Consider the following 25,618-nt stretch of genomic DNA (forward strand, 5'->3'; position numbering starts at 1 on the left):
GGCAGGATCTCGGCGGCGAAGATGACGATCCTCCCTAAAGTCCTTTATTATTTTTGTACTTTGCCTGTCCGGGTACCCACTTTTTTTCTTCGACTCCTGCAGAATAGGATCCTCCAATTTATATGGGCGCGCAAATGCCCCAGGGTACCTAGAGCAACCCTTTATACCCATAGGCTCCGGGGAGGCTTGGGGGTCCCCAATATCTCTAAATACTACACAGCGGCCCAGATCGCTCCGTTGACTATGCTCCATGCAACCACGGATGTTCCTCTGTGGGTGCTCCTGGAGGTGCCTGGCTGTGACCCTTGTGCACTTCAGGCACTCCTCTGGCTCCCCAGAAATCTGCGCCCTCCCTCCCTAAGCCCCATGCTCCTACATAGTCTGCAGGTGTGGGACTCAGTTCGCTTTTCCAGCAATCTGATGTCCCCCTTTCTACCCCTACTCCCCATCACCCATAACCCTCTTTTCCCCCCGGGTCTGGAGGAGCCCCAGGCATTTTCCTGGTGGTTCTCACGTGGCTACCCATGAGTCCAAAATTTTCTTTCCTCACGCTTATTCCCCTCCTGGGAGAGTATCCGGGAAACAAAAGGGGCGCCGGCTAACGAGCATTATCACTTTATTCAATTAAAGCACTGGATTGCAACGTTGCGCCGCATGTCCACCTACCCCTTCCAAAAAACTTTTTTTGAACATTCATGCCAACACGCCCCAGGGTCCCCAGGCCTTATTTCGGCCATTTATGCCTCCCTGAATAGTCGCCCGCCATCAGCACCCCTCTCTTATATGACTCAATGGGAAAAGGACCTTCAGGCCCCAGTAGACCCAGAGGACTGGAGCAGGGCCTGGAAAACAATCGTCAAATGCTCGTTCAACGCAAATACCCTAGAGGCTGCATATAAAGTAATGCTCTGTTAGTATTGGGTACCTGCCCGCACAGCTCGGGCTTTCCTTGGGTGTACGGACAGATGCTTCTGCAACTGTGGACAGCGAGGTGTTATTATGCATACATGGTGGGCTTGCCCAAGGCTGGTGGGGTTCTGGTCTAGGATTTTTGGTTTGCTGCAGACACTTTTCCACCTAACCATCCGAAGGGACGCTAAGCTAGCTCTCCTACATTGCCCGGTACCTGGTTTGCGGGGCCCTCAACAGAAGTTGGCTACTTATTTATTTATAGCGGCCAAGCGGACCATTGCCCAAGCCTGGAAGTCCCAACGGGTAGATTTTCAAGGTATTAAAACCCGCATGACTGCAATGTTACTTCAGGAACGTATGTCCAGTATTGTTCATGATTCTCATGCTAAATTTCTAAAAATCTGGGAGCCGTGGATCTCCTATGAGTTCCCCGCGCTCCAAGCTGCATGCCTGGGCTTGGTCTAACTCCTCTTGGCGAGGCGACCACACCCGAACTTTCCCCCTCCTTCCTTCCCCCTCTTTTCTATCTTTTCTTCTTTTGTTCCCTATCTCTCTTCACTCTTCTTTGTAATTTCTCCCATTGCTAACGAATACTACTGCCCCCCGTAGGAGGGGGTAGTGGAAGAAGGGCCTGCCCTCCGGAAACGACAAGGGAACAAGTTGCCTGGTTCTGGAGCCAGTCTGGATACCATCCCCTACTCATTTTCCCTCCTTTCCTTGTGTTTATTATAAGTATAATGTGATGGTTGGCCCTTTGGTTTCATATTCATGCTTTGTAGCCCCTGCGAGGGCGCACAAGGAGCAGATTGTAGTCTCTTGTTTATTCCTGTTTATTCAAATTTTCATTAAACATATTGAAACAGAAAAAAAAAAATCTAGCTGTTCTTTCTTTAGGCCATTATTGGGCAAACCAAAAAATATAGTAAAGATGATATAAAATTCCCCGCTGTAGATATCCCAAATCAGAGTAAATAATCACTATATATATATATATATATATATATATATATATATATATATATATATATAGTGATTATATCTATATCATAATCACTATCGATACACCTATAAATTTATAAATAAATAACAATGTAACCACTAACAATATGTCACAACAAGTGAAAATTAAAAATAAAAATGACTGTGTGCTTGGTGCAACATTAAGGGCTCTTTCAGAAATTCTCACACATGAGAACCAGAATAAATAAATTGCATGGTGTGGGTCCTCCAGCAAGATAACCATATCATATTTTAATTTGTGTACTGAAAGACAAACTTACCAGCTCAGTAACTGGGAATCACATACTGGTCTGTAGTCATCACCAAGCAGAAAGACACTGATTGACTGGGGCACGTTACTTTTCTTCCCAAGCTTTCATGGTAGCAAGAATCAATTCCTTTCATTCATTTCTCAGCAACCTTTCAACAAAATTATAGAACAGAAGGAAGACTTTGTATCTTTATCTATTAAATGCACCTTCCCGATGATACTAATCAATATCAATCACATACTCAATACTGTATAAAACAATCGAAACATTCTAAAATCCTTGGCTTATTTTTCTTCAAATTATTTTAAAGTTTTGGACAGGTGTTACCTGGCAAATCTCTAATCCAACATCGGAGAATACCATTGCCTAACTGCCTGCAGTAATGTTATTTCTGGGAAACACGATTCTGGGTATGAGGCTGCAGAGCTAATTTTACATTATACATACTTGTTATACATCAGGCACTTTGAACATTTCAGTAACCTATCAGAAGTTAGCTTTGTTTGGTCTGCCGTTTTAGCTACAAAAAGATTTAGCTGGGTTACCATATATATATATATATATATATATATATATATATATATATATATATATATATATATATATATATATATATATATATATTAGGATAGGATATATTGTAATATACACTATATACAATCACCTGACACTAGTTAGTTGCCACAATCCATGACTTAACTTCACAGTTCACACAAATACGTTTTAAATTCAAACTGTAACACTGACGTAAGTCATTTTTTTTCCACGGTAGCGTGACAATCCCTCCACCTCCGGTCTAACCAATCACTCTCACTGCATGGCATGGACCCCTGTGCAAACAGGTGGTCATGCAAGTGGGTATCAAAAAGGTTAACACGGTTAACAAAGGAGTCTGCCTTAAAATTGTCAGCCAAACAGCAACTGTATCCAATCAAATGCAGCTGCTGTTCGAATATTCTGACAGCTTCTGAGACCAGCCAAAAGATTCATCAATCCATACAATACAGTGTGGATAAAGCCCACAGACTGAGTGAAAAAAAATATCTAACAGTGTATTTTTAACAACATTAATTTTTGCAATCATTAGTTGGGTCAAATTGATGTTTGTTTTAAACTGCAGTGACGAGAAAGTAAAAGAAGCAGAATGGAAATCCTTTTTTCTATGTATGTATTTCTAACAGTGTATGTGGTTTTTCAGTCTGTAAATTTGAGTAAATTCGAATTCGGTAAATTTGATTTATTTCAAAATTAAATGTTGAAAGCAAACACAATCTTTCAAATGACATTTGAATGTTCTAAGAATTTTTGTATGAATTTTCCTGTGAATATTCGTACACATTTTTGTTAAAAAATCTACTAGTGTATACCGCTACTTTAGAGGATCCGAAAAATACAAGAGCCTGCATATGTAACAAATATGGCTGCCCTTATGTAAAGTTATAATTGCACTACAAAAATGTTGACATAAATCTGATATCTTTCACATTCCATAGTATTAAAATCTATTGAAAAAAATAACCAGAAAATAGAAAACACCTTGCAACTTCTTACCTTAGATATGTTCATATTAAATTTCTGTATTACTGTATATAATTAAACCCCATAGTCTGTGTTGCCAAAAGCTACCAGATCTCATCTGGCGCTCTGCATGGCAGCTGAAATCTGATTGGCTGCAATGAATAACAAAAAATATTTTTCTTTACCCACTTTTGCTCAGCTGTGTATTTTTCATGACCTAAATTTTAGAGTTATATACGCATTGGCTGGGCTGGCCAAATGCCAGACTCTGTCCTGTGCGGAAAATAAAAAGTTTACTTTACCATGTAAATCGTTAAAATCAACATAATAATGAGAAGCAGACCACAAAGTGAAATACAAATCATTCTTGTTTTTAGGCGAGCACTGTTTATTCTGCAGAGTTTGCTCAACAGATGTCATTGATGGAAAGTAAGAACATCAGATGTCAGGAGTGCTAGTAAATAGGTTTCGTCCAGAGATCTACTGTGTCTTCTAATCAACATAGACATCAACACCCCCTCTGGGTAATTCACATAGAAAGGAAACTTCATATTCACAGAAGGCCTTCATTACACAGACTTTTAAATGAAGCACTTGGTGTGCACTTCTAAAATCCTCTAGTGCCCCGTACACACGATCGGACTTTCTGACAACAAAACCATGGATTTTTGTTCGAAGGTTGTTGGCTCAAACTTGTCTTGCATACACACAGTCACACAAATGTTGGCCAACAATTACGAAAGAGGCAACGTGGTGATGTACAAGACGTACGACGAGCCGAGAATAAGGAAGTTCGATAGCCAGTGTGCCACCCTTTTGGCACCTTCTGCTAAAAATTATGGAGGTCAAAAAATAAGAATAAATATTATTCAGGAGATCACTATAAATATAAAAAAATCAGTTTGTCAGAACTCTGTGAATATCAGCAGCAAAGCAACTTCATTAGTATAGCATTATAAGGAAGAAGAGAATGTGCTGCATTGAGAGAGTTCATTTCCGCGTGACGAATGTGATATCTCCATTATGAACGCTAGCTTTACAAGACCGAGTGCTTCTGGCTCGTACTTGGTTCCGAGCATGCGTGGACTTTTGCATGCGGACTTGTGGACACACGATTGGACTTTCCAACAATAAACTTTAGTTGGTGGAAAATTTGGGAACCTGCTAGCCAACATTTGTTGCTGGAAAGTCTGACAGCAAATGTTTCCATGGAGCATACACACGGTCAGACTTTCAGTCAACAAGATCACAGCCAACATTTCCGTCGGAAAATTAGTCCGTGTGTACACGGCATAAAGGCCCATACACACAATCGGACTTTTTGACAACAAACATGCAAATTACCTGTTTTAAGGAGAAATCTGACCGTGTGTATGATCCAAACTTTTTCGGGTTTCATTGGACAAATGTTCGCTGTGCAAACAGACAAACTTTCCGGTCTGTCCTATGGTGCAAAATCCTATCCTGTGTACACAAGTCCATAGGACTTTAGTCCAAAGTACAAACACACATGCTCAGAACCGATGCAAAAGATCAGACAACAATATACAGAAGTTGACCAAAGGGTGGTGGTAAAGAGCTGAAAAACCACGTGATTTGGAGAAAGTTGGCTGAAAAAGTCCTGCCGCGTGTATGCATACTAAGTTCACGGCCAGAAATTGGACAGATTGGAAATTTGGACAAAAATCCACAGAAAAATTTGTTTGAAGTCAGATCGTGTGTATGAGGCTTAAGACTTGATTTCAGGGCTGCTGCAGGTCCATCCATTTTAGGCATGCATGTAAGGGGGCTTGTGACTGGCTAAGTGTTGGCGCTAAACTGTGCAAGTCCCTGCCCCATTTTTTCTGGATATGACAACAATCCACCTTCTGTTGATGGAACCTTCCACCATATTGTGTCATATTCCTGGCTATAGGTTCCATGACCTTTCAACATCCTTTGCCATAGGTCTTAAAGCGGGAGTGCACCGGGACTCCGCGTTTTTTTTTTTTTTTTTTAAAAGCCAGCAGCTACAAATACTGCAGCTGCTGACTTTTAAAATAGTGACACTTACCTGTCCAGCGCGCCCGCGATGTCGGCACCCGAAGCCGATCTGTAGATCGTTTCTCGGGTGCTGCCGCCGCCATCTTGGGTATGGGAATCAGGAAATGGAGCCTTTCGGCTTCATTTCCTGGTTCCCTACTGCGCATGCGCGAGTCGCGCTGTGCAATAAGGACAGTCCCTGCTGCCTCTGGGATCCGTGTGTTTCCCAGCAGGCAGCGGGGCACTTGCGGGAAGGGACGGGCACTTGCGGAAAGGGGCGTAATCTACGCCCCTTTCCCGCAGAGAGCTATCCCGGAAGTGGGTGCAGATACCTGTACTGTACAGGTACCTGCACCCCCCTCCCCCCTGAAAGGTGCCAATTGTGGCGCCGGAGGGGGGGAGGGTTCCGATGAGCGGAGGTCCACTTTAGGGTGGACCTCCGCTTTAAGGGAAAGGCCACCCATAAAATGCATACAATGCAATTTACTGTAACTTTGCAAAAGTTCGAAAGCCTTTTGACATATTCTTTACTATGGGAACACCATACACAAGAGTAGACATTCTGTAGCTGTCATTTAAGTGTGGAAAACCACATATTAGTAAGCCTTCCCTTTGCCCCTCCTCTCCTAGGGACCACTTACTCCTTGTACACTAGGTCCATGGCATTCAGCTTCCTTCACCCAGCAGAACCAAGGTGCCATCATTAGTATACCAGTCTTTCCCAATGTCCCTTCTATAATTCTGCCCAGATGGTCACACTCCAGTGTGGCACACTAATTCCCAGGCTTCACCACTACTCAGATCAGAGTACTCTTGCCTGGCCTAAAGGGCTTTTTGCACCCCACTACAAGTCTGTGGTTGCTCTGTCTCCTATGACCTTCTTCTACAGGTCCTAGATGAAGGTCAGTGGAGACAGGGCAACTACAGGCTTCCTTTTATGTTCTGTTCCACCTCACCTGAGACTTCAGCCCTGCAAAGGGCCTTTAGATACGCTCTGCAGGGGACTACATCTTAGCAACTCTGGGGTATGTTGTTCCAATGCCCAGGACTGCTGCGTCCCTCCAACAGCTGTGGGCACTCACTACATCCCTGACATCACAAACAGGAGGGACATCTATAAAAGGGAAGTAAACATCTGCTTTATAACTTTTCCCTTTATCATGCTATAATGGGAAAAGAGCCATCCAGTGGCAGTCAAGCTAACTGCATCTGCTAACATGCAGACAGGCGGGTAAGTTTAGTTGAGAAAGCCCCTCCTCCCCTCTCTAGTTGATAGTAAAAAAATGCCCATGAAGACTCCTGGGATGTATGACATCATTCCATAAACCAGGACGTATCTCTCTCGCCTCCCCCCTCACCCCCGAAAACCTGTGCAAGGTAGCCTCTAAGATGTATTAGCCCTCGCCTCACTAGACAATTATGGTGGTAGTTAGAGGTGGGTGGGGACAGGACAGAGGAAGATTTTCATTAAAAAGAAGAGGAATCAGCACAAGGGATACATCCTACTAACTGTAAGTTATGTCCCTTATGCTGATTTTTTTTTGTTTGTCATTTTGGCTGTACTTAGGCTTTAAACTGTGTTAAAGTGTAATTAGTGGGAATCCTCTCTCAGTGTGAAAGCCACCCTTTTCTGTGTCAGGAGTACTATCCTGCTGTCAAAATGAAAGGGGATCCCCACATTTACACTGGGAGAGCCATTATCCCAGTGCAATCTGCAGAATGCAGAATCTGCTGGGTTGTCCATGCCCTGATCTTCATCCTTTTCATTGTTAATAAATGCTTGGCTATGTTTTACAGTTCTCATTATGACTAAATCACACTTACTCAACCATGTCACAATACTCACCCCCACTTATTTAGTTTTCCATAGACCGAAATGTGGAAACCTAGGAGCCATGAAAAGCAGCTGTCATTTCTGCACCATGCACTGAACTGGCCATCACATGTGAGAGCACACAAACCCATGGGGAGGAGGGGGGTGTGCACTTCGACATCTTCACCTATGTGCAGAGGACCTGGTCCCACATAACGTGGTCTGTACCTGTACTTAATTGTGCTATGGCATTATCTGGTTCTGTACCTCATGGCACTTCCCCTACTCACCTGCTGCATGGTCTTTTCCTGTACTTCATGGAGCTTCACCCATTAACTACTGCATGGTCTGTACCTGTACCTCATGGCAATCCACTCACTTTGTCGTACTCTAGTCAGTGATGCATGATCAGTACCTCATAGTACTCTGTGCAATCACTACTGCATGGTCTACAGCTCTACCTCATGGTATTCCACCAGGTCTCCACTGTGTTGTCTCTACATCGCACTACTCCTCTCACTCACTACTGTGTAGCCATACCTGTAACTCATGGAACTCCTCTTACTCACTAAGTATCTCATGGTACTCAACCAACCAACTCATTCACTCCCTCGTTATCTATTGCCTTGACTATTGCAAATCCCTTCTCATAGGCCTACCTGTTCATAAGCTATCCTTTCTTTTTAGTCTATCATGAATGCTGCTGCCAGACTCATTTATCTTACCAGGTGCTCAGTGTCTGTTACCCCTCTCTGCCAATCCCCACGCTGGCTTCCGATTGCAAATGAAATTCAAAATACTAACAACAACATACAAAGCCATTCACAATTCTGCCCCGAGCTACATCACTAATCTTCTCTCCAAATATCACTAAAACTGTCCTCTCTGCTTTTCTCAAGCTCTGTTGTCTCCTCCTCTCATGCTCATCTCCAGGACTTCTCCAGAGCCTCTCCCATCCTCTGGAACTCTCTACCTCAATTTATCTCCTACTTTGACTGCCTTTAGGCGATCCCTGAAAACACATCTCTTCAGGGAAGACTATCACACTTCCAGCTAATCTTTTATTACTTCCATCAGCTCATATCCCAACCTTTTGTACCAGTTGCCCCACCCTATTAGATTGTAAGGTCTTAGGTAGGGATGAGCTTCGTGTTCGAGTCGAACATACGTTCGACTCGAACATCGGCTGTTCGCCCGTTCGGCGAATTCCGAACGTTATGGGCCGTTCGTGCCAAATTCGTGTGGCGCTCATGGCCCACAATGCACTGCATCATCGCAGTGCATTGCTGGCTCATGATTGGCCAAGCATGCACTGTGACCCTACATGCTTGGCCAATCACAGTGCCAGCAGCGAGGAGAGCCATGATTGGCCACAGGCAGGATGCCTGTGGCCAATCATAGCTCAGGCTGTGTAGTACACGCCCCACACTATATAAGGCCGCCAGCGCGGCGGCTTTGTGTAGTGTGTTGGCGTCTGAAGCAGTTAGTGGGTGTTCTGTGTACCTTCAACACAGTACACACCGATCGTTATCGGCCGATTTTCGATCTTGCTCTTCTGTAGTGGTTGTTGTCTGCTTGCCCTGACCGCAGTATACACCGCTATATTCACCTCACCTATATAGCTAGTGATCTATCTTTTATAATAGAGCTTGCAGTCAGTAGTGTTAGGAGCTTGTGCGTGCTGTCTGCGTGCTCTGTACCCAGTACACACCACTATATCCACCTACATAGCTCTTCTCTATTTGAGCCCACTTGCCATCTGCAGGAGTTATTGGAAGTTGTGTGTGCCTCCAGCACAGCACAGTATACATCTGTATCTACCCCTTTATCTCTGGTGTTCTATAATAAAGGCATCTGCAGGAGTTAGTGGGTTTTTGTGCCTCCAGCACAATATACACCTGTATCTACCATTTATTGCTGTTCTCTAATAGAGCCATCTGCAGGGCTTAGTGGGTGTTGTGTGACTCAATTACAGTATACCCCTTTCTCTCTGGTGTTCTATAATAAATGCATCTGCAGGAGTTAGTGGGTGTTGTGTGACTCCAGCACAATATACACCTGTATCTATCGTTTATTGCTGTTCTCTAATAGAGCCATCTGCAGGGCTTAGTGGGTGTTGTGTGTCTCCATTACAGTATACCCCTTTATCTCTGGTGTTCTATAATAAAGGCATCTGCAGGAGTTAGTGGGTGTTGTGTGACTCCAGCACAATATACACCTGTATCTACCGTTTATTGCTGTTCTCTAATAGAGCCATCTGCAGGGCTTAGTGGGTGTTGTGTGACTCCATTACAGTATACCCCTTTATCTCTGGTGTTCTATAATAAAGGCATCTGCAGGAGTTAGTGGGTGTTGTGTGCCTCCAGCACAATATACACTACCCAACTGCTGTTTTACCCAACTCCCTTCAGGCCATTACCATGTCTGGAAGGCCAGCAAGGAGAGGCAGACAGGCGCGAGCCGATAAAAGAGGGCAAGCAGGCTCTGTGTCTAGAGACAACAGTGCTGGTCGTGGACGCGGTGCATTGTCATCAGCACGTGGCCATGGGACACGCTTGTCCTTCTTTTCGGCAGCTGGACATGTTGAACCGCAACATGCCAATGACTTGGTAGAGTGGATGACCAAGCCCTCTTCATCCTCCTCATCCTCTCTCACCCAGTCTCAGGGTACTAGCAAAGCAGCTGCCAACGCATCGTCTTCCCTCGTCTCAATGTCATCATCAGTGACTCCTTCCCTAGACCCACCACGTCCTCCTGAGGAGTCTCCTGAACTCTTTGAGCACAGTGTTGGGTACATGCTCCAGGAGGATGCCCAGTGTTTTGTAGCCTCTGATGATGACACTCAGCTAGAGGAAGGCAGTAGCGTGAATGCAGAGAGAGGGGATGCTCAAGAAGGACAGCAATCTGGCAGTCATGTTCCACAAGCTGCAGCATATTGCCAGGTTTGCTACAGTGATGAAGAGGGAGGGGATGATGAGGGCGCTGACTCCACGTGGGTGCCTGGTAGGAGAGAGGAGGAGAAGGAGGTGGAGGAGGAGGCACATGTCCAACGAGGCAGGATGCCCTCCGGGGGCCAGCTTAGGGGCAGCACACCGACTGAATCACACCGCAGAGCTCCGCCTGTGCAGGGCGCTGCCTCTGCGCGTTATTCTAAAAGTTCTTTGGTGTGGGCCTTTTTTGAGACGAGTGCATCAGATCGCACCGCTGCTATTTGCAACATATGTCTCAAGCGTATCTCGCGTGGCCAAAACATCAGCCGCTTGGGCACCACATGCTTGACCAGACATATGTTGACCTGCCATGCAGCTCGTTGGCAAGCGTACCTCAAAAACCCACACCAAAGAACAAAGCGGACCTCTCCTTGCTCCTCATCAGCTGGCATCTCCAACCCCACTAGACCTTCAGTCCTCTCTGAAACCTGCTCTGAGAGGAATGAAGGTGTAGAATTAGGTGTGTCACAGCCAAGTGCTTCCAGGCACTCTGCTAGCAGTACACCCACGTCCGATTATAGCAGGCAAATGTCCCTGCCCCAGCTGCTGGACCGGCGAAAGAAGTTCACTCCCAGCCATTCACATGCCCAGCGGTTGAATGCTAGCTTGGCTAAATTGCTAGCACTTCAACTGCTGCCTTTTCAGTTGGTAGACTCGGCCCCCTTCCGTGAGTTTGTACAATGTGCGGTTCCTCAGTGGCAGGTCCCCAAACGCCACTTTTTCTCACAGAAGGCAATTCCGGCTCTCTACCGGCATGTGGAAGGCAATGTCCTTGCCTCGCTGGACAGGGCGGTCAGCGGTAAGGTGCACATTACCGCTGACTCATGGTCTAGCAGGCATGGACAGGGACGTTACCTGTCTTTCACAGCCCATTGGGTCACTCTTCTGGCAGCTGGGAAGGATGCAGGACAAGGTGCAGTAGTGTTGGAGGTTGTTCCGCCACCACGCCTCCAAAATGCTACTATTAGTTGTGACACACCTCTCTCCTCCACCCCCTCCTCTTCTTCTTCCTCCATGGCCTCTTCCAGTGCTCTGTCCTCAGAACCAGCGGTGCTTCGTAGGCGTTCCAGGGGCTACGCAAGTACGCAGGCAAAACGATGCCATGCCGTGCTTGCGCTGGTTTGTTTGGGGGACAGGAGCCACACTGGGGCGGATGTTTTGTCAGCTCTGCAGGGGCAGGCTGAGAGGTGGTTGACGCCACGCCAGCTTAAGCCAGGAATGGTGGTTTGCGACAATGGCACCAACCTCCTCTCCGCCCTCCGACAGGGACAACTGACCCATGTGCCCTGTGTAGCTCACGTCCTTAACCTGGTGGGGCAGCGGTTCTTGGGCAGGTACCCCGGCTTACAGGATGTCCTGAAGCAGGCCAGGAAAGTCTGTGTGCATTTCCGCCGATCATTTAATGCCTGTGCTCGGCTGGCTGAGCTCCAAAAGGAGTTGAACCTGCCCAAGAACGGCCTTATATGTGACATGCCCACCAGGTGGAACTCAACGTTGGCCATGCTGCAGCGGCTGCACACGCAGCAGAGGGCCATCAATGAGTACCTGTGCGACTACGGCACCAGGACAGGGTCAGGGGAGCTTGGTTTTTTCTCACCACGCCAGTGGGGCATGATCAGGGATGCATGCACTGTCCTGTCACCGTTTGAGGAGGCCACAAGGATGGTGAGCAGTGACAGTGCATGCATCAGTGACACTGTACCTCTTGTCCACCTCTTGGAGCATACGCTGTGTGGAATAATGGACAGGGCACTTGAGGCAGAACAGAGGCAGGAAGAGGAGGACTTCCTTGCCTCTCAAGGCCCCCTTTATCCAGACAGTGTTCCTGCTGTGCCACCCATCACACAGGAAGAGGATGAGGAGGAGGAAGAGGAGGAGGAGGATGATTGTGTCAGCATGGAGGTGGAGGCTGGCACTCAGCATCAGCAGCAGCAGTCTTGTAGGGATGATTTACAATCCCAAGAAACACGTGGACTTGTACGTGGCTGGGAGGAGGTAGCTGCGGATCATGTTGCCCTCAGTGACCCAGAGGACTCCGGACCGAATGCCTCAGCTAACCTACGCTGCATGGCCTCCCTGATCCTGCAAAGCCTGCGGAAGGATCCTCGTATTCTTCGGATCAAGGAGCGGGACCATTACTGGCTGGCCACTCTCCTTGATCCACGGTACAAGGGTAAGGTTGCCGACCTTATCTTGCCATCGCAGAGGGAGCAGAGGATGAGACACCTCCAGGAGGCCTTGCAGAAAGGTCTGTGCAACGCGTTCCCAGAGACTGGGAGGCTACAAACTCCTGGTCCTGGACAACGTGTTGCTGAGGCATCGGTCAGAAGGAGCGGTGGAGAAGGTGGCCGTCTGACTGATGCTTTCAGACAATTTTTTAGTCCGCAGCCCCAAGGTATGATCGGTTACAGCAACCATCGCCAGTGTCTGATTTACATGGTGCAGGAATACCTAGGGGCAAGGTCAGACTTGGACACCCTTCCCACCGAAAATCCTCTGGCTTACTGGGTCTTGAGGATGGATCACTGGCCAGAGCTTGCACAGTATGCAATTGAGCTACTGGCCTGTCCTGCATCCAGCGTTCTTTCGGAACGCACCTTCAGTGCTGCTGGTGGCTTTGTTACCGATCACAAGGTGCGCCTGTCCACCTTCATCAAGATGAATCAGTCTTGGATCACCCACAGCTACCAAGCACCTGAAGCTGATGTAACCAAATAATTTTTTTTGAAATATCACATCCCTTCAAGATTGCCTATGCTGATGCTGAGTGACTGTCCTGTTATGTTGATTGTCTATCCTCTTCCTCCTCCGCTGATATGTTGGAAGAACATTTCTGGCTCTGGGTGATGCCATCAGCCCAATTTTTCTGCCCCTGTTTAACAGGGGCGTTTAATTACAATTTTTGATGCAATGCTTTGCAGCAGGGCTAATTCCTGCAATAAAACTAGAGTATATGGGAGAGGTTGCAGTATGGTGGCATCAGCACCAGTGCCTAAGGCCCATTTTTTCTGCCCCTGTTTAACAGGGGCGTTTAATTACAATTTTTGATGCAATGCTTTGCAGCAGGGCTAATTCCTGCAATAAAACTAGAGTATATGGGAGAGGTTGCAGTTTGGTGGCACCAGCACCAGTGCCTAAGGCCTAATTTCTCTGCCCCTGTTTAACAGGGGCGTTTAATTACAATTTTTGATGCAATGCTTTGCAGCAGGGCTAATTCCTGCAATAAAACTAGAGTATATGGGAGAGGTTGCAGTTTGGTGGCATCAGCACCAGTGCCTAAGGCCCATTTTTTCTGCCCCTGTTTAACAGGGGCATTTAATTACAATTTTTGATGCAATGCTTTGCAGCAGGGCTAATTCCTGCAATAAAACTAGAGTATATGGGAGAGGTTTCAGTGTGGTGGCACCAGCACCAGTGCCTAAGGCCCAATTTTTCTGCCCCTGTTCAACAGGGGCATTTAATTACAATTTTTGATGCAATGCTTTGCAGCAGGGCTAATTCCTGCAATAAAACAAGAGTATATGGGAGAGGTTGCAGTGTTGTGGCACCAGCACCAGTGCCTAAGGCCCAATTTTTCTGCCCCTGTTCAACAGGGGCGTTTAATTACAATTTTTGATGCAATGCTTTGCAGCCCGGCTAATTCCTGCAATAAAACAAGAGTATATGGGAGAGGTTGCAGTGTCGTGGCACCAGCACCAGTGCCTAAGGCCCAATTTTTCTGCCCCTGTTTAACAGGGACATGTAATTACAATTCTTGATATAATATTTCACAGGAGGGCCCGTTCCTGTGCCCACCCAGAGTAACTGTGAGGACTTATAGTGTTGTGGCACCAGCACCACAACCACCAAAGGTAAATTTTTCTACCACTGTTCAACAATGGCATGTAATTACAATTCTTGATATAATCGTTCACAGCAGGGCGCTCCAGCGCCCACCAAGAGTCACTTTGAAGGCTTACAATGTTGTGGCAAAACCAACACCTTGTTCCGCCATTTCTGCAGAGCATATAGGGCAGGCCCCTACTTTCAAACATCCAATTTACAAACATCTTCTACTTGCAAACGGAAGGAGACAACAGCAAGTGAGATGAAAAAAGATGGACGACAAAACAAATTATACAGGGGTGATAACCCTTCCCTATGTTTTCCAAAAAGCTTAAAAATAGTTTTTTTGACTGGAGCTACACTTTAAAAATGTACCAGTTGAAAATTACAAACAGATTCAACTTAACACAACAAACCTACACAGTCCCTGTCTTGTTTGCACCGCCTGTATACTGCTGTTCTGAGTATATAGGGCCTGGGGGCCACACGCATTTCCTTTTTTTAATATGGGTACTGGGTTCCCCTTAATATGCGTACAAGACCCAAAGGGGCTGGTAATAGGCAGGGAGGGCTACCCATGCCATTTTTCTCAATGATTTTCAACCATATTGCAGGAACCAGATATAACATTAAAACCGCAAGCAGTTTTAAATGGTGTTATTTCCGTTTAATGTCATTTTGTGCAGGGACTGTTCTAAACACGGGAAACACGTGGCACTTCACAGGCATACTACAGACACCCCCCAGGCACCATATTTAAAGGAATATTTCTTTTTTTTTTCACTTTAATCATCATTAAAATCAGTGCTCCCGCCAAAACTGCCATTTTTAAAAACATTTTAGGCATTGACCCATGTCCCCTGGGGCAGGGGCCAGGTCCCCAAACCCTTTTTAGGACAGTATCTTGCATATTAGCCATTAAAATTAGCACTTTTAATTTCAAACGTTCGAGTCCCATAGACTTCAATGGGGTTCTAAAGTTAGTTCGAATTTGGGGTCCGTTCGAAAGTTCTGGTGCGAACCGGGGGGTGTTCGGCTCATCCCTAGTCTTAGGAGCAGGGCCCTTTTACCCCTCTTTTTATTTTATTGTATTGCAACTGTACTGTCTCCCTTTTTATATTGTAATGCTTTGCACAAACTGTTGGCGCTATATAAATCCTGTATAAAAATAATAATAATAATGCCCTGTACACACGGTCTGACTTTTTGACGGAAAGTGTGCGATCGGATTGTGTTGTTGGAACTTCCGATGGTGTGTGGGTTCCATCAGACTTTTTCCGTCGGAATTTCCGACTCACAAAGTTTGAGAGCTGGATCTAAAATTTTCCAACAACAAAATCCGATCATTTAAATTCCGATCGCGTGTAGACAAATGTGGGGCGCGGCCCCCCTTCCCCAAGGCACCCCCCCATGTTGAGGGCACACGGCCTGGTACGGCTCAGGAGGGGGGGCACTCGCTCGCCCCCCTTTCCTGGCCGGCCGGGTAGCGTGCTCGGACAAGGGTCGGATGTGGACCTGGGGGGACCCTCATGCCGATTTTTTTCGGTGTTGGGGTTCCCCTTTAAGTTCATACCAGGTGGCAGGGCCAGCGACGTCTCCTTCGCGGGCCCCGCCTACCTGGAGACCCGCTCGAATGAGCGGACTTTTCTCCGGGCAGGAAAAGTCTGTTCATTTCAAAAGTACAGCGGACTGGCATACACACGGCCAGATTGTCCGCCGAAATGCGAGTCCGGCGGGAAGATTGGAGTGCAAAACTACTTTCTAAGTCCGCCGTACTTTCGGGTCAAAGAAGTATGCCGGTGGCTACACACGGGGGGGATTGTCCGGAGGACTTGAGTTTGCCGGACTTTTCCACCCGATTATTTGATCGTGTGTACGCGGCATTAGGAATGTCCGACCGTGTGTACAGGGCATAATAATAATAACTCTCTATGGCAAGGTCTCTAGCTGTACTTCATAATACCTCATCCACATGGTCTGTACCTAATTTTTTTCTATTTCTGTTATGACTGAAGTTGCAAAATATCCATAAATGTATATCAAAATCATTTTAGCCCCCTCACCTTACCATAAGAATTGTCCCAGTAATTACCAGAAGTCTGAGTTTCTCATCAAAATATGTTTTTCAAAACACCATTCCCAAAAATAGAACCTTTAATTAAATGCATTCCATTGCATTAGCTGAGGCCTAACCAAATATATTTCTTCATTAAGTATTTCTCTTCATGCTAAATTCCCTATTATTATTATTTTTTATACAAAACTTCCAAATTTTTGCAATTATATTTTTGGATCACATAAAAATTTATAAAAATAAAAAGCTGGACTTTGTTACAAGTTAAAACAAACACGGCGGTTAAAGCCACATGATCTTACAGGAAGATTGTTGGAGATTAAATATTTGTCTAAAAGGAAAGAATTTTGACACAGAGAAGCACCAGACGGAGATGAAAAAAAAAAGGTTTCGAAAAAAAAAGGAAGAAGTATTATCTTCTCTTCGGAATAATGAGCCTCAGATAGGAAAGGAGGAAGTTGGTCATACTGCCCAAGTTACAGAGATCTTGTCGCACCAGTCTGGTGTGATAAACCACGGCAGGGACGAGTTAGCTGTCGCCAGTCTCTAAAACGTGCACTTTTGAACTGTGTAGTTGAGTCTGGCCATAGGAACCCACGGGAAGATGGAATAACTAGGCCTTTGATGTTGCTGGGGTGTAAATAGAAAAGGAGGGGGGGTAAGCGTTCACAGTACTCCACTGTCTTCTGTACTACATCAGCTTGCAACACTGACCCAGCAAATGAAAAAAAATAAAAATCAAAAAACCTTGATAGAGATGACACAAGAGTGGATGAGAGACTGGAGAAAATTGGTTAAAATTACAGCATTCAGGTTTTTGTTGACACTATATCAAAGGTGAATTCAACCTTTTTGATATCTGACGTCTGCGCCATGGAAAAAAGGGCCTTTGATACAAAGGCAACATTATGTAGCCAGTCCTCTGTAATAAGGATTATTTTAGAACTCAAAACACTGTGTGGCCTTTGGAAGACCTGCAAGACCAGTAACATTTGTACAACTTTGTTTCATCTCTACAACTAAAGAGAAAATAAGGGAACATTGATGTGTGCTGACGTTATTTATTAAGAAAATATTCCAGGCACTAAATTGTAGGTAGGCAAGCATGAATGTATACATTTACCTGTATAGATTTCCATAATGAACTAAAAGGGATCCCTAATGGGTTTTCATACTTTAGATGTCAAACATATCTTAACGACTTTATAACAGGGGTTATTAAAGCCTAGATGTCTAGACTACACTTAGCATTATTAGTATGATTAACAATAACTGACTAATTTGCTTACCTAAACCTGGGTTTACATTTTTTTTTTAAAGAATTTATAAGACTTTTGCTTGGTATACTGTTTTAATAAATTCCAAGCTCATGTTTTTAATAGAAGCTGACAATTGTTTGTTAAAAAAAAGCATTTTACACTTAATCGCTTATAAACTATATTTAACCTTGTGCTGCTGTAATTGCACTGTACCAACTGCAGCCTGTGTTACTGTGCCTCTCACAGGTGCACGCTCCTAGTTCTACGGTGGAATCTAGGTTAAATTGGAATTCCAGGATAGCCCTAATTACTCTCAAAACTGTCTTCTCCCCCCTCCTAACATCTATGTTTACTAACCTGTGTAAGAAAGATGTACCAGTATATACTTACCTATTTTCAGCCCACTCCAGTCCAGTCGCATATCCCATTCCCCTGTTTCAGCCAGAGGGGATGCAGGGAGAGCCAGGAGCACCGACAACGGATGGGCCATTGCAGCATATGGCTAAGCCTAGCCATTGTTGGAGCTCTCACTCCTCTCTACTGCAGTCACAGCTGGCTGACACAAAAGATCACGTGATCAGACCAGAGGGATCTAAAAATAGGTAAGTATGCACAATTTGCATAGCGAATGCATTAAGGTAGAAAAAAACATCTACATTTACAATTACTTTAATGTTGATAATTTTATTGGCATTTTTTTTATATTTTTCTGTACAAATGTAGAAATTGACATTCAATGTACAGTACTAGGTTGCTGAATATATATCACATGAAGGATCCAAAGTGATTGTTTTTTTTTTATAATAAAAAATTTAAATTTTTGGAGGTGCCACTTAGTGAGTCTATGCAAATACTAGCTCTCAGGAAGTCAGGGTTGGTATTTTATCTTCTAGTAGCCCACTACAGAAATGCACAGTTCACCTTCCTTAGCCAAGTATCCAGGGGGAGGCTACCAAAGTACTACAGGCTCACCTGCTGGTGGAATGGTGGTTCCCAGAGCTGAAGGGCACAGTTCCAGTGGCGACCGATGTGTGTCTCCCAGCTGCAAGCAGATCCCAGTAATTAAGTTCCACCTGATGCTGGATGCTGAGATGGTATTTAATCTCTCTCTTGATTTGCTTTAGCGTTTTGCATTTTATTCATATACTGTACCTGTTCGCTGATTATCCTGATTCCTGCCTTATCCTATACCTTGCATCCAGATCCCTGTATCCTGTTACCCCATCCCTGTTCCCCTTGTTCCCAGTCCAAGTCCTGGTCATTCCCTGTTTATGTCAGCTTCCTTCCATTTGTATATAGTGTAATATAGTTATGGTGTTGGTTTGGTTTTGCTTAATGGTCATGTTTATTTTTCACTTTTACTTTACTTATGGTTTGTTGGTGATGGATAGGTGTTATATGCATTAATAAACTTTATTTTAATCATACTTAGTCTGATTCCAGATGCCTAAGTACAGCTACACTGAACTGGTCCTTCCCGCTGCCACTGGATATCTGCATTCGATATCCCTTACACTAGTCTTCAGATGCGGTGACTACATTGGGTTTTCTTTTCAGGCCAAAAACAATTTTTGTAAGTACATAAAATACCTATTGATCTTACCGGAGTTCCAGTGTAACTGTAGCTGGAGGTGCAGCGTGGTGTGGCATAAATAACTCACACAGCCAGTTGCAATCGAAGACTTCTATTGAAGTAAGGCAGCAATAGTTCCCAATAACCTGGTGCGACAACTACCCAATCGGGCACACTCACAGTTTCCAGTAATGTGAAGAAATAGGTTCCAGCTGAACCAATAGCATCCCTTGAGAGGGAACAGAATTAGGCCTGGCCTTCTTGGTTCCAATCAGGAAGGTATCCAGAGAGATGCGACCCTACGCTTTCCCTCCTAGTCAGCAAACTTTCCCTACTGCTAGTACTTCCATATTCCATACATACACACTTGCATAGAGTGCTCCAAACCAAAGGTCATAAATAGACTCTGCCACACCTAAGATGGCCACCAGAGTCACATGGGAGGCCAGCATCCAATCAGATCCCTGCCCCAATGACTCAGGGAACCATAGAGGAACCCTGTTCCTCATGACTTCCTCCCAACCTGCATTGTCGCTCCGGTTGAGCTCCACCTGCAGTGGAGACAGCAGACTGCTCCAACATTCCCATAACTGTCCGCTATTTAAACCACAATTCAAACAGTGGTAGTTTTTTCTCCAGCTATCCTCTTTCTGCTTCAACCCCCCCCCCCCCCATGTAATAAAGATAAGGAGAGGTGGAGGTGTTTTGTAGATACTAATACAGTGCAGTAAGTGAGCATTGCCAACCTAAAACAGGAAGTGTTTTACTGGCAGGATCACCAGGTAGAAATAAACGGAAAAAAACAGGGCTGGTTAAAAAAAGTTTAGTTTTGGGTTTGAATATACTTTAAAACATGGAATACTGTAGGTGCCCATGTGTTTTTTAAAGCCTATAGAGACGTGGCCTGAACATACATGGATCACCTATTCTGAGAATTAAGTGGGGGTCCAAACTTTCTCTTTAGACCAGAATCCTTTACAATGTGTGTCCCTGACCTTCCAAGATAATACTATGATCCAAATATGTGCCTGCGTGACTTCTCATCAAACGAGAGATACTTTCATTTCAAGGAATTAGCCAAATCTCATAACATCTTAATAGAAATTTATTTTGCTTGCAAAAAGTATGTTGGGTTGATGACATTTCATCACTCTTGATTCACAGCTCTCAATAAAAGCTTTAATAGACTTCATTCTTGTGGTTTAATGTATGTAAACGTTGCCTAATCCCGGGCTCCATTTATTTATTGTGCTGTGTTTAAAATCCCTCTAAAATATGGATAGGCCTGTTTTATGAAGAAAAGGAGAATAGGAGAAAACAGTGCTAAACTGCTAAAGTATTTTAAGAGATCTAAAGGAACTTGCCTAGTTTATAGGAAGTCTAGGTAGATTTTTAACTAGGCAATTATTTGCTAGCACAAGCTTCCTTGGTGGGTGGCCCTAAGCCATTGGGAAGATGGGATTGTCTCATTAGGGCCTCACAAAACCTGAAGGGAATTTCCTGGGGAAATATTTTGTTTGTGAATCAAGTTATGGCACATAATATACTGTAAGCTCCCGTATTTAAAAGGAACGCCAATGCTAGACTCCAAAAAAGTATACTTAATTGTAAACTATAGAAAAAAACACTAATTCATATGGGTATGTGTCCAATACAAAATTATTAATTGCTTGTATTTTATAAAGCAACCTCAAGTTGACTAAGTATTAGCCTCTTGAATTCCCCTGTTCAGCAGATGACAAACTCAGGTGTGGTTATTGACGAGCACCCAGTAAAAAAAGTTCATATCACTCAGAGGTTTTTTAAAAATGTTTATTGGTGAGGACCATCAAGTAAAGCCAACGCGTTTCAGGGAGAAAGGCCTCCCCTTCCTCAAGGCTGGAGCAGTAGATTCTATTAGAATCACAATGAGATGCAATTGGAAACCTATATTAGGGATTAATAAAGACTGTCAAATCTTAACAACATTACGAACTTCAGGCATGGGTTTACAGCAACACTGGTAGAAGGCAGGGAAGTGCTACAAGCCAATCAGATGCTTCTCAATGCTCATGTGCTAACAAGGAACATGTTCACAGAAGGAGAAGGAAGAGTGACAGACTGATTAGTTGGGGAGGGAGAAGAGCTAGTTGTATTATTTAAAGTAATTTAAATTAAGTTATTTAAAGGTAAAACTTTCTTTTTTTTAGCTTTGTGTCAGGAAAGACAAAATATACCCAGGCGCATAGTTATCCTATTAGCCAGACCCATTTTCAGGAAAGGCCAAATGTGCATAGGCACATAGTTATGCGCAGATGGAGAATTCCTGTTAGCCAGACCTGTGCTCGTACAAATTTGCATGCATGCATATGTATGCGCGCCAACGCGCGTGCCCACCACTAGATTAGCACCAATTGAGTTATTTAAACACCTCTGCTGCACTAGGACTTTGCCTTAACATCTACAGAGTTTTGACACCTGCTACTTGTTCCTGCGCTTGATCTCCTGTTGCCGTTCTGCTATCTGTCTGACCATGCTTGAACTCTGCCTGAACAGACCGATGGTTTGCTCTTTGACCATGTCCCTGCCTGATCCTTCTGCCTATCTGCTTACTATTGCCAACTCCAGCCTGAACCTGACCACTCTTGTGCCTGCTGCTCTCGTCCTGATGTGCCTGCTAGTTACTGACCTGGCTTGCCTGACCCTGCTCTCTGTCCAGCCTGTGGAGGCCATCTTTACTCCTGTAGCCTGCCAAGTACCAGCCGTTTGCCACCTGCCGAGCGATTGCTGCCTGTGACCTGCCAGTTGCCAAGTGCCTGCTGACTGTCTTCCATCCTGCTGTGCCTGCTGCCCTGTGTCACGATCCAGCCTACATCCAAGTGTGCACAGTCCTCTCATCTGCAATCACCAGAACTGCCAGGCACTCGTTCCTCTCCAGGCTCTTGTGCCTCCTGTTACCTTATCAGGGGTACAGAGCCAGAGGTGTAAGAGATCGTCTTCCTGTCCACGTCAGGCTCCATCACTAGGTACGTGACACTTTGGATAGAGTGGAGAGAGATTAGAACACCTGTCCGTTTAATTGCTGTGTGCTCATTAGTCAGATTCGCCCTCTTCAGTTCAAGTTTACCATTACCACTGAAAGTGAAATACAATACCACATTTTGGGATGTCCTCAAAACAGGAAAAGATGAGAAATGTTCCAATGGGTACAAGTTCTGGTAACAACCAGGGATTCCCTCACTTCATGTTTTTGCTCTGGGACAGGAAGTGAACAGAAATCTCACCAAGGGGATACAGACAGTAAAAAAAAACCTGACGGGATTATAACCCTACCTTACTCCATTCAGAAGGGAAAGGGAGTTTTGCCTTTAGTTCTACATTAACTGTAGTAGAGAAAACAGGCTGTCTGTGCTGTTTGGCAGAGTTATGTAAATCAGTAGAGGGAATGGACAAAAATACAAGCCATTTGGCAGATATTACCACTGTCATATATGTATTTCATCTCTGTATTTAGCTGTTTGACTGGAGTTCAGCTGTAACAACTGGTCCTCAGTGTCAATTTTGACGTCAAATTCCGATTAAGTTTTAGTTATAGTCTTTTGACTCAAATGCCATTTTAGTTTTAGTCGCATTTTAGTCGACTAAAATCTCCAGTACATTTTAAGCAACTAAAATGTAATAAGTGTGCACAGGGAAGGACGTCCTATGATGGCCTCCCAGAAATTGAGGTCCACGCTGTAGCCGTCATTCGGCTATGGCCCGGACCTCAAGTGGTTAAACAAATCCTCCTTCATAAGTTGTGCCTGTTTATTGTCAGTCTTCCCTCCTTTATAGCAGTTCAAATTCCAGAATTTATAAAGCTTATCTGAGCTTAAGAGAGTTTGTAGAATAACATATATTCATCTTTACTTTTAATGATCTTACTCTAATGTTAACTGGTGTAGAAAGGATGCGTAGTCTGCAATGATCTCTCTGCAGGTGAAGAGAAAATGGAGAGGAAGGGTGTAGAATAGGGATGAGCCAGTGGTTTGAGTTGAACGTAAGTTCAACGACTGACTCAAAAAAGACGTCAATTTTGTTTGGGTACAGCGTTGCCCGACTGCGCAATTGTCAGTTAAAATGGGGCAGTGCCGTATCGCAAAAAATGGCCTGGTCATCAAGGGGAATAATCTTCCGGTCCATAAGTGGTTAAAGTGTGCAAAGTTCATACGTTTCCTTAGAACCTTGGCTGTTTGGCATTCAGGCAAACACTCAAATATTTAGCTGTTTGCTGGGAGATGAACATCATGTAAAACAGTGGTGATAGGGGGAGGTATCTAGGTGCCCCTATTGGTAAAATGAGCTTCCATATTCTGAGAAGGCCCCCACTCGCAGACTCCTACAACCACTGGACCAGGATTGTGGGGAAGAGGCCCTTGTCATTGACATCAACATGGTGACAAGGTGCTTTGCCTGAGGGATCCTCCTTTGCAAGATATCCCCCCATGTTGTTCAGTAGGGGGGCTGCACGCTTGTCACGCCCCCCTTTTTTTGTCTTGTCACTCCCCCCTTTGTGGATTTTTAGGGGAAATCCATGTCTATTTTTATACAGTAATTGATTGGGGTTCCCACTTAAAATACAAATTAGACCCTTTGGGCATTTTTTTGGCCTTTTTGCGTAAGAGGCCCTTAAAATTTTTAGCGGGGGCTGGCCATTTAAACCAATTTTTATTATTTGTAAATGTCAGTGTTTCTGTGGTAGGCAGTATACATTGCACAGATGCACCACTTCACATGCAGGGTGAGTGCATCCCCCAGGCATCTCATTTTATAGAATTTTGCAATTCTATTGTTTTACTTTAATTATTATTATTAAAATTGCTGCTCCCTGTCAAATTAAATGTTTAACTTTTTTTTTTTGCTTTAGTACATGTCCCCCAGGGCAGTGCTCAGCACCCATATCATTTGTTTGACAATTACTAGCATATTGGCCTGGAAAAGGTCATTACTTTTTTTTTTTTATTCAGCTCCCATTGAATTTAGGAATATACGCTGAGCCTGCCCTGAACTGAACCTAGGTACGTTCAGCTCATCACTTGTTCGGAGATTTACAGAGCTCTGCTACACAGTACAATCTATCTGGAAGGGGAAGGGACCTGTTTTTTTTTCTCTGCTGCTGTTTACTAACACTTACAGGCCTTGCCCCTCCCCTACCCAGTGACTGGACAGTAAAAGAAGAAGTAGCAGGCTGATGAGATCATCTGTCTGTCACCTTGCTTTCTCTGCCTATTCGCATGTTCCTTGCACTGCAGCACTAATGATTGGCTCCTTTTTCTGGTTTCCCTCCCCTATTCTGAGTGCTCTTGTACAGTGGACTGCAAGTCAAAATCAGGTACTTACTCATGTGTATTTAAAGTGATATTAAAGTCTTGTTTTTTATTTAAAATTAACAAACATGTTATACTTACCTGCTCTGTGTAATGGTTTTGCACAGAGCAGCCCAGATCCTCTTCTTCTCCTCCCTCATCGGTGCTCCTGGTCCCTCCCTTCTGCAGCTTGCTATAGGAACACCCAAGCCGAACTGCTGCTCTGTGTGTTCACTCAGACACAGAGCCACAGCTCAGCTCCGCCTCCTTTCTCTCCTCATTGGCTTTGATTGACAGCAGTGGGAGTCAATGGTGCCCCACTGCTGTCTCAGCCAATGACTCTGCTGCAACATTCATGGATTGAGATGGGGCTCAGGTAAGTATAAGGAGGGCTGAGGGGGGCTGCTGAACACAGAAGGTGTTTTATCTTAATGCATAGAATGCATTAAGATGAAAAACCTTCTGACTTTAGAACCACTTTAAAAAAAAAAACATTTAGGGCTATATCATTGCACATACATTAACCACTTAAACGAATTAACCGCTTCAGCCCCGGAAGATTTTACCCCCTTCTTGACCAGAGCACTTTTTGCGATTCTGCACTACGTCGCTTTAACTGAAAAATGCGACATTCTACCCAAACAAAATTGACGTCCTTTTTTCCCCACAAATAGCTTTCTTTTGGCAGTATTTGATCACCTCTGCGGTTTTTATTTTTTGCACTATAAACAAAGAAAGAGTGTAAATTTTGAAAAAAAACACAATTTTTTTTAACTTTTTGCTATATTAAATATCCCCCAAAAATATATAAAAAAAAAGTGTTTTTCCTCAGTTTAGGCCGATATGTATTCTTCTACATATTTTTGGTAAAAAAAAATCGCAATAAGCGTGTATTGATTGGTTTGCGCAAAAGTTATAGCGTCTACAAAATAGAGCCACAGGGCGAAGCGATGTTACATAACGTCGTAGTAAAACTGCGGCAGCTGGTCGACAAGTGATTAAGGACCGCCCCACGAACATTTACTGCAGTAGGGTGG

The 25,618-nt window shown here is 44.4% G+C and overlaps 1 long non-coding RNA gene across 1 annotated transcript in view; it reads right to left on the reverse strand.

The window, feature by feature from the left end:
* The window catches only part of LOC143998208 (uncharacterized), a 153,151-nt gene that overhangs the window by 11,400 nt on the left and 116,133 nt on the right, over window positions 1-25,618 (reverse strand). Inside the window, exon 4 of the long non-coding RNA XR_013277783.1 lies at window positions 2,193-2,331. This is a non-coding gene — a long non-coding RNA (uncharacterized LOC143998208). The remainder of the gene's footprint in view (window positions 1-2,192; window positions 2,332-25,618) is intronic.

This window comes from Lithobates pipiens, unplaced genomic scaffold (assembly GCF_037356315.1).
Source record: "Lithobates pipiens isolate NorthernLeopardFrog02 unplaced genomic scaffold, aLitPip1_a1.2 Scaffold_19, whole genome shotgun sequence".
Taxonomy (NCBI): domain Eukaryota; kingdom Metazoa; phylum Chordata; class Amphibia; order Anura; family Ranidae; genus Lithobates; species Lithobates pipiens.